The sequence below is a fragment of the Gopherus evgoodei genome, chromosome 3 (assembly GCF_007399415.2).
Source record: "Gopherus evgoodei ecotype Sinaloan lineage chromosome 3, rGopEvg1_v1.p, whole genome shotgun sequence".
NCBI lineage: Eukaryota > Metazoa > Chordata > Testudines > Testudinidae > Gopherus > Gopherus evgoodei.
Genome location: NC_044324.1, coordinates 204,228,149 through 204,243,157, shown reverse-complemented (window position 1 = coordinate 204,243,157; position 15,009 = coordinate 204,228,149). Strand labels below are relative to the sequence as shown.

The 15,009-nt window shown below is 45.3% G+C and overlaps 1 protein-coding gene across 1 annotated transcript in view; it reads left to right on the top strand.

The window, feature by feature from the left end:
• Nucleotides 1-15,009, top strand: part of USP34 (ubiquitin specific peptidase 34) — a 311,265-nt gene that overhangs the window by 144,545 nt on the left and 151,711 nt on the right.

Genomic DNA, 15,009 nt, shown 5'->3' with positions numbered 1-15,009 from the left:
ACATATTAATGACAATGTGGGTTGCACTGGGAAAGTTGATGCCAGGGGATTTTGCCATTCTGGAGTCTATATTTGTGGACAGACTGGGACACTATTCCCACCAAATGGTGATGTCATAAATGGAGTTAGTGTGCCCACGGTTTTCTGGGGTACCCTGAGTATCCCCTTTCGCCTATGTGAAACTGTACTCTGATTTCAGAGACCCTGGCAAAAGAAGTTAATTACGCTCTCAGTGGGTACAGAATGGTAGCTTTATGAATGTGCTTTTGTGGCAGAGGCATGGGGCTCATAGGTTGTGGGAAGATACATGGCTTGGGGAGGGATGGAGGTTGATTACATGGCAATCGACTTATGAGTGACATGACCACTTATCAAATGTAGCATAGAGAGGCGGGGCCTGGCATTGATTCACAGTTTGGATTGATGTAAGGAAGTGACTGAAGAATAGATTGATGTAGACAAATGTATTGAGGAATAGTTTTTGCATACTAATTCCTAATTGTCCCTGATCACATGTTTCCCTTTATTATTTTAAATACATGTTGTATGATGTGATGTAGTGATAACAATACACTTCCTTGATAAAATAAAAAGCTTTATGTATAAACATGTATTAGAAAAGTACAGTAATAACCCATTGCCGGTCAGGCCATCTGCCATTTCCACTCCAAAACACTAGTAACAACAGAACCTTCAAAAAAAAAACCCCAAACTACCAACAAAGTGCATGTACAAGAGCAAACAGTGAAACCATGTACAAGACAGAGAAACCCCCTACTGTTGCATGGTCTCTGTTTTCTTTTACCTTTCTTCCCCATTTGCTGTGCTCTTGCTGCCAAGGGAGGGGAGTGGAGGCATCTAAAGAGGATAGGGTAAGTATGGAGGGCTACATGGAGCAAAGTTGCTCTGCCCAGCTGCTCTTGTTGTCCAGATTGTGTGGGCCACCCAGCCACAGAGTTTTCCAAGGTGCTTCTGGACTGCATCACAGGATACTGCATAGTTCACTTAGGTCTGCAGTATGGGTGATTCAGCAGGAGCCAGTACTCTTGCAGCCATTAGTGATCTGAGTCATTCATAACAGTTCTTTCTGCTGAGCTCTGCCCTCCTCCCTTGCTTCGCAGTTCCTGGAACAGGAATGGCGGCTAAGTGCCTGCTCCCATGCTGAAACCCAGTCCTCAAGCTGTGCATCCAGCCTGAATCTTTCCTTTTGCCTCTCACCACGCCTTTCCTCTAGCCAAGTCCCTCTGTCTCTTTGGTACTGGATCTGCTTGTTGGCCCTCTTCAGAGCTTCAGCCATAAGTTCATCATGGAAATGCTTCCTTTTGGAATAGTCCATGAAGGTATGTTGGTCCAGACTTCTACTGCATGTGGGCGAGCTGTGGAGATACTACAACCAGTAGAGGTCATGGGGCCTGGAACAGGACAAGTCCCAGAGGGTTGTCTCAAATAGGTCAGTGCAGGAGCACAGAAAAGTTTATTTTCAAAACTGAACTTCAGTATATTATAAGAGGGATGCTTCATACCACAGAAGCTCCCTGGACACAGCCTGGTTCATCTCAGCAAAAGAAGTGCTGAGACAATGGTAAGTTAGAAATTCAGAGCTGTTTTTTGTTTTCTAAAAATTGAAGAACTGTGTGGGGTTGGGGTGTGTGCCATCAGTGGCCATGCTACAAAAGTTTTTTCTGTTATTTCAGGCCTTCTGCATTTTGGAGGGCTTAATAGTTCTTGTGGTGCCCAGTTGGCAAAGGGGGAGATGTTATTCTAAGCTACTGGTGTGACACCTTCAGTGTATGTAGCTGAAGTATTCAAACGTATAATGACCGAACAGCATATCTCTGAGTGGAGTGGGCTGGTCAACAGCCAGGATGGCCTTAGAAAATACCCCCATCCCTGATCTGATTACCTGTCTTGAGTTCCTGCTTCAGGAAAAATTTGCAGCTGTTAGCACCTGGGACTGTCTCTTTCTCTTCCTCCCTCCTCTTCCACATTTCTGGACAAAATTTCAAATCTCAGTTGAATTTGGTATAAATGGTTTTGTCACCTATGGACTGCATTGACTACCTTTAACTGAAATGGACTAGATTTGTAAATGGAAGACATTTCCACCTCCTCCTCCTGCAGTTCGCTGGTTCCAGGTGGCTCATTACACTGTTGAGTGGTTACAGAGTGGGGGTACTTACAGTGGTGTAAGGTTATTTTTAAGAAACAGGCATACCCTAGCAAACATTTGTACCTTCTTAAATAAAAATTCACTTTCGATGCATTTTTACTGTTTGCATTTTCCGGGGGGGTCGGGGGAGAATGGCGGGAGAGCTACTGGTGGCATAGAATCCTCTGTTAGCGGATACGAGCTGCTATGTGGGGCTTCTAATAACTTTTGCACTGGTTCATAAAACGGAAATCCCTCCCATTGCTGTATTAATAAATATCAAAATGGAGCCAGAAACTGAGTGCACTCAGGAGCGGCTTCTGTGCCTTCCATGCCTGCTGCAGGCTTTGCAGTGGGCTGTTCTTTGGAGGGGTATCAAACAGCTCATCTGAGTGTGGCCCCAGGATGTTCTGTTGCTACTCTTGCTCCAGAGCCTCTTCTGGGACCAGTTTCAGCAACAGAGTCACTTCACTGTTCTCACTTGATGCCTGCCACTCGCTCCTGTCAGTCCCCATGTTGGATTCTGTGGCCAACAGGTCATCATCCTGGCTGACCAGGTCATCGTGCACCACCATGGGCTCTGTCTTTGGCGCAGTGCTCAGCATCCAGTCAAACTCATCGTAAAACAGGCATCATGTTGGTGAGTTACCTGAGGTGTGGTTCTGGTCCCTGGTTTTCCTTTACTCAATCCTGAGCTGCTTAATCTGTTCCCTGCGCTGGTCACCAGGTGGGAAATTTGCAGCGCTGCTAGCCTCTTTGCTATTTGCTGGTATACATGTTCTGCCTCCATTTCACTGAAGTGAAGTGGAAATTCTTGGGATAGAGAGGACAAAGGAGATTGACCCATGGGATTGTGGAATATTTTTGGTGGATTCACAGGACTCAAATTGAGGAGGCTGCATCAACACTGGAAAACAATAGGGCTTGAACCCTGGGTCCCAGCTTGACTTGGGCCTGAACCCTTCAGCCCTGCAGGCTACTAGGACCCTAGGTTTGAGCCCAAGACTGAATGATTTGTGTGTAGATGGAAAGGGAGTTTGGGCTGAAGCCTGAATTTGAGCCCAGGCTTACATTGCAGTGTCTGAGGTCCCTTCCAACCCTGATATTTTATGATCTAGGATCAGATATACCTTAAGATACCTGGATTCAAACCCTGCTCTTCATGTGACGGTTTTATCCTCCTTACAGATGGCCACATAATTGCTGTTGGGAAAGCCACATCCCAGATGTATGTTCAGTTTGCTACTCGTTTTCCTCCAGAAACTAAGTCCATAGACATTCATTTCAGACTGCCTGTACTACAGGAGTCTATACTGATTTGGAGGAAACTGCCATTACCAAACCACCCTTGGCTAGTATCTCCTCGAGAAGGCATGCCACACTGCAGTCCAGTAGTGGAAAAAGGCAGCAAAGAAGGCACCGAGAATCCCTGGCACCAGCAGCTTTGACACCAATCCAGTATTGTCAGACCAGCGTCCCATGCCCCTAACACCATAAGCAGTCATTGAGAGGCAGGGCCTGACAGTGCATAGACAGAAATAAAACTCCAAACATCACATGGACCTGTCTTAGCAGGAGGTTCATAAACAGCAGTCTTCCAGAGACAAAACCTCCATGCCCTCTATGGCTTCAAGGACTAGAGAGACAAGCTTTGCTGGCCAAACACAAAGAAGAAATGTCCTGATACTGATCTTGATGCCACCATCTATATCTTCCAGCTCTAGCACCAAGGACTAAACCCGTCACTGCCTCAATATATATATTGGAGGAGGTGTATCCCCACCTGAGACATCCTCAGCATAGAGACTGCTGTTGGCACTATGTCCCCTAGCACCGAGATTATGTCGTATTCTATCACCTCAGTTCAAGGAAATATGCTCCTCGTGACCATTAGCCATTTGTTCTCACCATCATCGAGTTGGGTGCCATCTCTCCTGTGATTGGAAGGGGATCCAACAGAAAATACTGGGGGCTCCCTGTTCAGTGCTCCACCACAAATGAAACACAATTGGCAATGGACTGGCCAAACTCATCCCAGTCAGTACCCATACAACATGCTGCCTGGCCATACTGGGGACTACCTTTACTCCTGTCTCAAAGCAGATTCCCCCTCCCACTTGTTACTAAAAAGATCTAGCAGAATCATGAGCCAGACCTTCCATGCTGGAGCTAGATTTCAGTCTCTTTGAGCAGGTTGAGGTGGCACTGGAGATGCTTCAGCAGTTGTCATCACTGGTTGACTGGAGTGACATCAACTCCAATACTGCCATCAGACTATTTCAAGAGTGTTCCAGGACCTCCTGGAACAGATTGACCCAGATTGCAGAGTTTCTGGATCCCAAGACCTCGGTGATTCCAGGTGATATTCTGTAAGCTCTTTGACATCCTGAAATTAACTCCAACTGGGATTCCCCTCCCCATTAATGGAGGGGTATGCTCAAACATCAAAGAGGGCAGAAAAAAGGTACTTCAGAAGGGATTAAAACATTTTTATGCCCATCCTTATTCAGGGTTACTAGTGGTATCTGTAGAAGAAGAAAAATAAAAGTTATGGGCACACCGAAAGAGGAGACCATAAGAGGCTGAATCTTTTTGGACACAAGTCATATTCTTCTACCTCTCTACACTTCTGTATCACAAACTATCAGGCTGTCTTACATGAAACAGAATTTTCTTATTTGAGAGAGAATGTCCTCCTGCTTAATCAGAATCCCACAGGAAACCAAGGAATTGAAAAACATTATAAAGGAAGGCCAGATGGTTACAAAAACAGCTTTACAAATAGCCATGGATACATCAGACTTGACTGCTAGGTCAGTGGTTGCTGCTTTCACCATGAAATAAGCCTCCTGATAACAAGTGTCTGGCATCCTTAAGGAGGTGCAGTACACCACTAGGGAGTTTGCTATTTGTGGGACGGAGTTCTTCAGCATCTTAAAGATTTACTTAAAGATTCTACGACCATGCTATGATCACTAGCAATTTATACTTTTCTCTCTACTGTAAGCCCTACAAATACCAGCCTCCACAGAGATGAAGAATACAATCATATTCTGAGCCCACAACCTGAGAACTCACCCAGAAAGAGACCCCAGTACTCCAAGAGATGCCCATCCTTCTCCTCCTCTGTCATGCACCCAACACCACCTTGTAGGTAGCAGATTTGATGGCAATGTCTGGAGCCGCACTTGAGGCAAAGTAGCCTATCATGATCTTTGGAAGCTGCCTTGCCCCTTTCCACTGGGTTTGGGTTGTACTTGCACCCAACAAATGGGAGATAGACATTGTTGCTTTTGGCTGCCCCATTCAGTATTTTCACTCCCTCTTCAGGAACCCTTCTCATGAGAGTTTACTACAAACAAAGGTAGTTTGGTGCTTCATCTAGGAGCCATAGAGGAGGTACCACAAGGGAGTACAGGGAAAAGGTTTCTAGTCCCAGTATTTCATTATTCCAAAGAAGAAAAGGGGCCTTCAGCCTATCCTAGATCTTTGCAGACTGAACATATACGTACACCACCATAGATTCTGGAGGGTAATGCTTGTCCCCATCTCTCCAGCCTCAAGACCGATTTGTACCAGTCAGCTTACTGGATGCATATTATTATATAAGTATCTGGTACACAGGAAATAACTGAGATCTACAGTGGGGCCCAACCATTATCAAGCCCTCCATGGCACCAAAAATCTTTAGGAAATGTTTGGCTATGGTGACGGGCCATCTCAGTTGAAAGTGCTTCCATATCTCCCATTAGTTGAATGATTGGCTGATCCGAGGCAGATCCCAGTAGACAACAATGGCAAGCCTTTAATATGCATTCTCCGTATTGCCTCAGCTAGCCCTCCAAATGAACTATGAAAAAATTGTCTCTTATCCTGTTTGACAAGGTCCCTCACCAAAAGCTCTTAAGCAAAGTAAGCTGTCATCAGATAAGAGAGAAAGTCCTCATGGATCGGTAACTGGTTAAAAGATAGGAAACAAAGGTAGGACTAAATGGTCTGTTTTCAGAATGGAGAAAGGTAATTAGTGGTGTCCCCCCCAGGTCTATACTGGGACCAGTCCTGTTCAACATATAAATGATCTGGAAAAAGGGGTAAACAATGAAGTGGCAAAATTTGCAGATGATACAAAACTACTCAAGATAGTTAAGTCCCAAGCAGACTGCGAAGAGCTACAAAAGGATCTCTCAAAACTGGATGACTGGGCAAGAAAATGGCAGATTAAATTTAGTGTTGATAAATGAAAAGTAATGCACATTGGAAAACAGAATCCCAACTCTACATAAGAAAGAATGGGGTCTAAATTATCTGTTGCCACTCAAGAAAGAGATCTTGGAGTCATTGTGGATAGTTCTCTGAAAATATCCACTCATTGTACAGCGGCAGTCAAAAAAAGCACACAAAATGTTGGGAATCATTAAGAAAGGGATAAATAATAAGTTAGAAAATATCATATTGCCTCTGTATAAATCCATGGTACGCCCACATCTTGAATACTAGGTGCAGATGTAGTCGCCCCATCTCAAAAAAGATATATTGGAATTGGATAAGGTTCGGAAATGGGCATCAAAAATTATTAGAGGTATGGAATGGCTTCTGTATGAGGCGAGATTAATAAAATGGGGACTTTTCAGCTTAAAAAAGAGATGAGTAAGGGGGGAGTATAGAGTTCTATAAAATCATGACTAGTGTGAAGTAAATAAGGAAGTGTTATTTACTATTCCTCGTAACACAAGAACTAAGGGCTGCCAAATGAAATTAATAGGTAGCAGGTTTAAAACAAACAAAAGGAAGTATTTCTTCACACTACACAGTCAACCTGTGGAACTCTCTGCCAGAGAATGTTGTGAAGGCCAAGACTATAACAGGGTTCAAAAAAGAATTGCATAAATTAATGGAGGATTGGTCCATAAAGGGCTATTAGCCAGGATTGACAGAGATGGTGTCCCTAGCCTCTGTTGGCCAGAAGCTGGGAGTGGGTGACAGGGAATGGATCACTTGATGTTTACCTATTCTGTTCATTCCCTCTGGGGCACCTGGCATTGGCCACTGTCAGGAGACAGGATACTGGGTTAGATGGACCTTTGGTCTGACCCAGTATGGCCGTTCTTATCTCAGTGAGAGCTTATTTTCTTGAGGACACAATTCTGTCACTATTGTTGTTTAGTAAACTAAATAAAATCAGATTAATCGTTTAGCTGGTATTTCATCAATGTGGATTCCCACAGTAGACCTGTTCACCACCAAGAAGAACATCAAGTTTCAGAACTTTTGCTGCAAACGGGGAATGAACCAGTGTTCATTTCTGGATGCCTTCCTTCTGCTGTGGAATTGAAGCCTCCTATATCCATTCCACTGATTCCTAAGATGAAATCCAAAAATCAAGCAGGTCAAAGCCATGCTCATTCTTGCAGCTCCCTACTGGCTGGGACAGTTTTGCCAGTTCCCAGAATGTCTGCAGCTGATATCACAGAACCATAACACCGCAACCTGAAGACATTTCATCTGAGTTCATGATGTTGGCTGGCTCAGTACCTTTGAAAGAGATCCTGATCCAGTGCAGAAAGACCTGTCTGAAAGAAGGATTTATTCCTCAAAATGGAAGGGGTTCTCTTTATGGGCAGCCCAATACAATGTGGACTTGATGCCGGCACTGATTCCGAAGATCCTTGATTTCTTTTTGCGTTTAAAGTGTTCTGGCTTTTTGTTCAGCTCCATTCAGGTCCACATTGCAACTGTTTCGTCTTGCTATCCTCCTATACTGCTGCTCTTGGTTTTGTCTCACCTGCAGGTATTGAAGTTTCTCAAAGGCCTGTTACATACTTACCCACTGGTCATGTTAACCAGCTAGTCAAGTTACTGTTACAACACAAATCCTCTATCAGGTTGACCAGATCCGTGCCCCTCTCCCCTCTTCCCATATCTATCACTGCGGGTGATGATGACTCTCAGAGTACTAGAAGGCAAATGTAAAGGTGCAAACAGAACAAGGTTTATTAAACAAAGGATTCCACAACCAATATCAGCGAACAAGCAATAAAGCATTCGGATGTTAACAAACAAATAGGCCTGAAGCCAAGGAACCCAAGCAATACAGATGGTTGGTAGGTATACAACAAAGCAAGAAAACTATTACATCACCATGTCTCTGGCGAACATGGGACAGAACAGGATCATGCAAGGAATCAGGTATATGAGACAGGAACTTGGGAATACAGAGGAACAGCACAGGAAATCAGGAACGATCGAGAACAACAGGTAAATAGGTCTTCTGGTCTTCTTATGTGGTCTTTCGGTCTTGACTTGATGTCTCCACTTAGATCACACACACTAGGTATTTGGCTGCAACTGGGTGGACATCACGGAGTGCTGTGTGCTCAGTCCTTATATCACTTCCTGTCTCTAGGCAGATTACACTTGTTACATCTGAGCAGTTACTGCCTTAGTTTGAAAAGGGCACCAACTTAACAAGCAAGAAGGAGTACCAACATGGAGGCCAAACAACAACCCTGGTAAAATAAAATGGTGATTTAGGAATTGGCCTTACAGTCAGAGAACCTACATTTGCATGAATTGCAAGGGGACTGGGGGAGACACATGACCACTCCATCCTTTATGCCCTCACACAGTTGTGTGAGGAAGCACAAAGCACATGCCCAACCCCCATGGCAATTGGTATGCAAAAGACACTGAGCTTGTGGACATCAGGTGCATGCACATATACCATGGGATCCAACATGATGATAACATCTCAAAGAACCACAGTTACTGTAGGGCAGAGGTAGTCAATAGGTGGACCAAGGGTCAAGTCTGGACTGTCAGGCACTTTTTCAGTGGACTGTACAGGCTGGAGCTGAGTCAGAGCTGGAGCCATGCCCACTCCCCAGCCATAGCAGGGGGCTAACAGCTGGGCTGGGCTTCAGGGCACAGTGTGTCCGTGGGCGGCTGCTTGTGCAGCCGCAGCCACACTGGCGTAGTGCAGGGTTGGGGGGGGGAAGTGGTGACATTTTGGGGGATATCTCCACTCCCCACACATACCCCCCATGAGCAGCCTATTGTGTCTTCATTATGCCCTGTCCATCCAATCAGGGAGCGATGGGGTGTCATGTGCTCACTCTGCAGCTCAATCAGAGGGCAGCGCTGTCCAGGCCCTAATTCAATTTTTTCTCTGCTTTCCCTGGAGACAACGAGGCTAGCTGGGCTATGGAGCAGCAACTTGGTGGCCTTGGGCCCTACCTGGCAACCTGGCTGGTAAGTGCCTGACAGGTCCTGCAGCATCCATTTGTGCTGGGGCGCTGAGCGCAGCACAGGACCCCCCTGGAGTCCTCCCGCCTAGCCTTGTGCCACCCATCCCTGAGCGGTCCCCAGTGTCCCCACCCTGGCCTTGTGTCCTTCCCATCCCCATCCTTCGAGGCTAGTCCACGGAGCCCCCTCCTGCCCCAACTGGCCTCTTTCTCTCCGCAGGCTGCCTCCAGTCATCCGCTTCTGCCACTTCCTGGCCTCCTCACATCTCCTGACGGCTACTCTCTGGAGTCTCCTTGTTTCCTCCCATTACCAGAGTCTCTTTCCTGCCCCTCTGCTATCCCAATCCCCAAATGGGCATCGCCCTGCTAGCTGGATCATAGTCCAACAGCTTCTCCGCCTGGCACTGAGCTCAGAAGTACTCACACACACTCACACCCTGCTTTGCTGCACATATCCCAGCCCATATCAATTCCTTACCCCCCTGCCCACATCTCTGCTACTTGACTCAACTGGGGCCACAGAGGACCATTTGGGAGGAAAGGGGGCATGGCAGCACCAGGTGGCTCAAGCAGCCCTGTGCATCCCATTTTCAGTTTAGGGAAATTAGGTCACCCTACTGTCAGGTCAGGTGGGGGAGCTGGCAGACAACTGGGTGTGCAATCAGGAAGTACAGTGAGGGGAGTTGGGTAGGTGTCTGGATCTTGACTATACCTTGACCAAGAAATTTGAACCTTGACAAAAAATAATGTACTACCCCAGCTGTGGGGTAAATAAGTGTTCTGTATATCTATTACACCACCGTTAAACCTGAGTAAAGATGTTCTAATAATTAGTGGATATTAATTGTATATTAAGTAGTAATATTTATTGTATCACACAGTTTTTATTTTGATTTAAGTAAATGATTTTTATTTTTCATATATTGTAGCTAAGATTCATCAGATACATTTTTAGCAAACTAACTTTAAGTGACTATTTGAAACACTGGTACATTTATTTCTTTCATTTATATGTAAGTGTGTATCTAAAACAATTTTTTTTGGACATACTTTTCAGGCCCATCCCTCCACCCTTTGAAGTAGAATACTTTGTAAGTCATTACATTCATTTAGTTGAGAGAAGACTGTATTATCAACTGCTTTGAAAAACAGCCTTTATTTGCTATACAATTAAGTCTTTGCTTAAAATACTGTGTAAATTTGTCAGCAGTACGTTAAATTGAAAAATCTTGACTCTTCTTGAAGAATTTGTTGATGGATATCTGGGTGTCCCTTAAACTTTTTTATACATTCTAATACTGCAGACTTCGGTGGTCTTTATTTCCCTGACATATTGGTTAGACTGAAAAGACACTTTCAATTTGTGTTTATTATCTTTATTCAGTATTTCATAACTCTACTTTTTATTCCATTTATTCACTGTTTACTTTCTTCCTGGTAAAAGCTCTTTGCACATCTGAAGCCTGTTCTGTAGACACATTTGTGGCACTGCAATATATAAATACAAATTAAGAATGACACAAAAGCTTTGAGTTTACAAAGAAACTGAGGAGTGAAAAGTACTGTGTAGCATTGTCCTCTGAATCATTCAACCCATCAGCTTTTTTGTTTTGACATCCAGTTTCTGTTGAGGTTGCCAACCAAATCTAACATTGCAATGGGCCTCCTATGTTTGACAGGAATGCTGGATATCAAAGTATTCATCTATAATTAAATTTTGCTAGTGTTTAAAGTGTAGCTTTAGCAGTAAGGCTTACAGGACAGTGATGTAGCCAGGTGGAGGGAACAGGGGGAGCGAAAAAAAAAGGCGCCACCTGCTGTGGCACTTTTACTCACCTCACGGCTCTTTTACTGATGGGGCAGTGCTCCGGGTCTTCAGTGGCACCTCGGCGGCGGGGCCTTCACTTGCTCCGCAGGTCTTCAGCAGCATTGTGATGGTGGGTCCTTTAGTGCCGCCAAAGATATCTGGAGGTAATGAATGGCCCGCTGCCGAAGACCTGGAGCACCGCCAGGTGAGTAAAAATTTGAAAAGGCGCCACTTGTGCTCGGTGGGGGACCGGCTGCTGCCCTGCTCTCCTGCTAGCTACGCTACTGTTACAGGAACATTACATTTGTGGATCATGACCTTTCCCCCCAGTCTGAGAGATTTGGGCTGCATCTCCCTTTGAATCATACTGAAAGCAGTTCATACTTTTCCAGGGGGCTCTAAGGCTTTGTCACATCACTTCTAGCCTCATGCCAGATTATCTGCCTCAGACGATGCATGCAGAGTTGACCCATCATTCCTGCCTATTTCATTACCATGTTTAATTTTAAAGCTACATTTTGGGGCAGAAATGAGATGTCTTCTCACTCCCTCCATCCTTCACCTAGGAGATGAAATTATTTTGAGGATTATATCCTCTAAGGCCACCTGCTGACCTCATTTCTTCCATTTGTTCCTATCTCCTCAGTGTAGTAGGTCAAAAAGCCCAGATGAAAGGCGAAGAGGTACCCCATTTGAGAGGAGGCCCTCTCAGGAGCCACAAGAAGGAGCTTTGCCATAGTTGCTTCCAGCTTAAAAACTCTTGTTTTGTCAGCAGAAGGGTCATAAAGGACAGCACATTGGGGCTTTTTGTCCTCTCACACCACTCAAGACACGTGCAGATATACCTTTGCAATGGTGGGTCAGTCCTTCTTGGGATCCAGCAGGCAGGTCCTTCCTCAATGATCAGAGAATAAGTACAAAATTCTTTCAGCTTCCTCCATCTTTCCAATCTACCTTGAAGGTGAAATAGTGAAAAATATCAGCCTCTCCTCTCATATTCTTAGCTGGTTCGTAGAATCCCATGACATTTGTTGTGACTCTTCGTTTTTTACCAGGAGAAGGATCTGGGTTCCTGTAGGGGATGATCTCCTGCACTTCCTCTCCAGTTATGCATTGGAGAATGGGGGGAACACAGGGACTCAAATCCATCCCTATGAGTTATCTCTCAAATGAGAGCACCAATTAGGACAGATCCTCAGATGCGAGGGAAAAATCCTCTAAGAGGCAAAAGGAGCAAAAAGTCTCCAAAGACCAGAAAACACAAAAAATGCCAAGAAGCCTTTCAGATACTCATCTTATTCCATTAAGTTCTATCTGATCCCCTAAAAAAGAGAATTGTCAGCTTCACACCCTGGTAACACCATGCCAGAGATTAGAAGAAATTCTTTCCTCCATATGCATTTAAGACAATGGGTAGAAAGGTGATGCCACCGTCGAGATTTCATCAGGAAAAAAAAAGCAACCAAGTCCAAGGGTAAATAGCTTCCATCCAAACCCAAGACAAAATTTTCTATCTACCTTCACTCCCCCTTCGAACAAGTCATTATGAAGGAATAGGAGACTTACAATAATGGGGAAAGACTCAGTTACAAGTCATTAAATTATACTGAACGCCCTCTTCATACTCCCTAATGTTGATTGAGAAGGAGTCATTGCATAAAACTCTGCAACTCCTCTGTGCCTTTTGGGTTTATAATACATGGAAAGAAGAGCTTCTTGTTCTCTTCTTAGAGGGCCGTGCACCTTGGCTTTGAAATAGACACAAGAAGACTCAGTTTTTCTGACAGAGCATAGTTTCAAGAAGAATCTGATCAGGTGTCCTGCATTAAAATATCATTCATTTGTTTTGCCTTTAACACCTAGATCTTCAGGTCTCTTACATAAAGATTACTCCATGGGCAAGACAGTTCATGAGAGAGTTTCAAGGATTTCTCTTAAAAGTCCTGGAACCATTCCCAAAGAGAGATGCAGAGCAAATTAAAGATTCCATCTAGAGTAATTATATCTCCCAATTTGGGAAAACAGAAGAACCATGGGAAGGTAGCATCCTCTATTCACAATGTGTACGCCAAAGTTCTGACCGCAGATGTGGCAACCTTGCAGGATGGTGAGCTTACTTGGGCTGCCATGATGTACAGGAAATGTTGTCAGAAAGGCTCCAGAACATCAACTTCCCAGAGGTGAGAAATGATCATGATAATTTTTCAGGGTTTCCAGGATCGCTTGAGAAAGGAGAACATCTTGCCTCAAGCACACAGCACAGTGACTGTGGCATACATAAATCAGCAAGTGGGCACAAGATCACATAGCCTCTATCTGTCTGATGAACATAAGATACAATGGACAAAAATGCAGACTAAAAAGCTACTGGCAGATACATTACTGAAAGTGGTCCTTAAGCAAGAATTGTTGCCGCTAATATTTAGGGAGCCCTCCAGGTGGATCTGTTCACATCTAGTGAAAACACGAGGACCTGGTGGTTCTTTATCAGCTAAGAAGACCAAAGGTCAGTAGGAACAGTTCTTATATGAGTGCTTGCTCATATCGATTTGACTTAAGTGTGTGTATTCACCACATGCACCGGTGCCGGAAGTTTTTTCCCTCAGCAGTATCTTTAGGAGACCAGTTCTGGCGCCCCCTGGAGTGGTGCGCATATACTGCTGTACATTGGGTGTTGTCAGCTCCCCCCACACTCAGTTCCTTCTTGCTGCCAGTGACGGTGCTGGAACCGTTGCTGCATCAGCTAGCACAGCTTCTCTCTTGTTCGTATGATCTCATTAATTCTTGTATTATATTGTATATAGTTTTCTGTTCACGGTCCACTATGCCATCACTCAGCAGACCAGAGACGATGCTGGGTTCGGCAGACCTGTATTGCAGTCTACTCATCCGTGAACTCCTACCCACCTCCGAGGGGGTACTGCTTGGGTGTTATCTAAAAGTCGGTCCGTTTGTTCACGGAAAGCCCCTAGCAGGCCAGGCCGGTTTGTTTACCTGCTTTGTCCTGCAGGTTCGGCTGATTGCGGCTCCCACTGGCCATGGTTTGCCACTCCAGGCCAGTGGGGGCTGCGTAAAGGGGGGCCAGCACATCCCTCGGTCCACGCCGCTTCCCGCAGGTCCCATTGGCCTGGAACAGCGAACCATGGCCAGTGGGATCCGCTATCAGCCGAACCTGCGGACACGGCAGGTAAACAAACCAGTGCCGCCCGCCAGGGGCTTTCCCTGAACAAGCTGCGGACCGGCTTTGAGAACCACTGATCTAAACTGAATGGACCTGAGCAAGCACTCAAAGAAGAAAAGACAGTTATCTCTTTCCATAACTGGTGTTGTTTGAGATGTGTTGCTCACGTCCATTCCACAAGCCGACAAGAAGGAACTGAGGGTCGGGGTTGCTGGCGGCACCCTATATGCCACGGCATATGCGTGCCACTCCAGGGGGCACTTGAGCTGGTCCCCTACAGCTACTGCTGAGGGAAAAAACTTTTGGCACCGGTGCCTGTGGCGAGCACACGCACCTAAGTTGAATGGACATGAGCAACACATCTTGAAGAACACCAGTTTGGAAAAAGGTAAGTGTCTCATAATGGCTCACAAATAGATGAATTGTCTTCTTTGTCCGTCGTCGGGCCCCGCAGCCTCCCACTTTCTGCTAGTAGAAAAAGGGATCCAGAAGATTCAAAAGGGGATCAGGTGAACATGGCCAAGTATGCCGTGATACTCAAACCTAGTGTAGCTTTCATAGAGCTCTTTACTCCGTCTGTCCAGCAATCCAGGATCTCCCGTTCCAGAGTTTGCTTCTTCATCCCACTTCA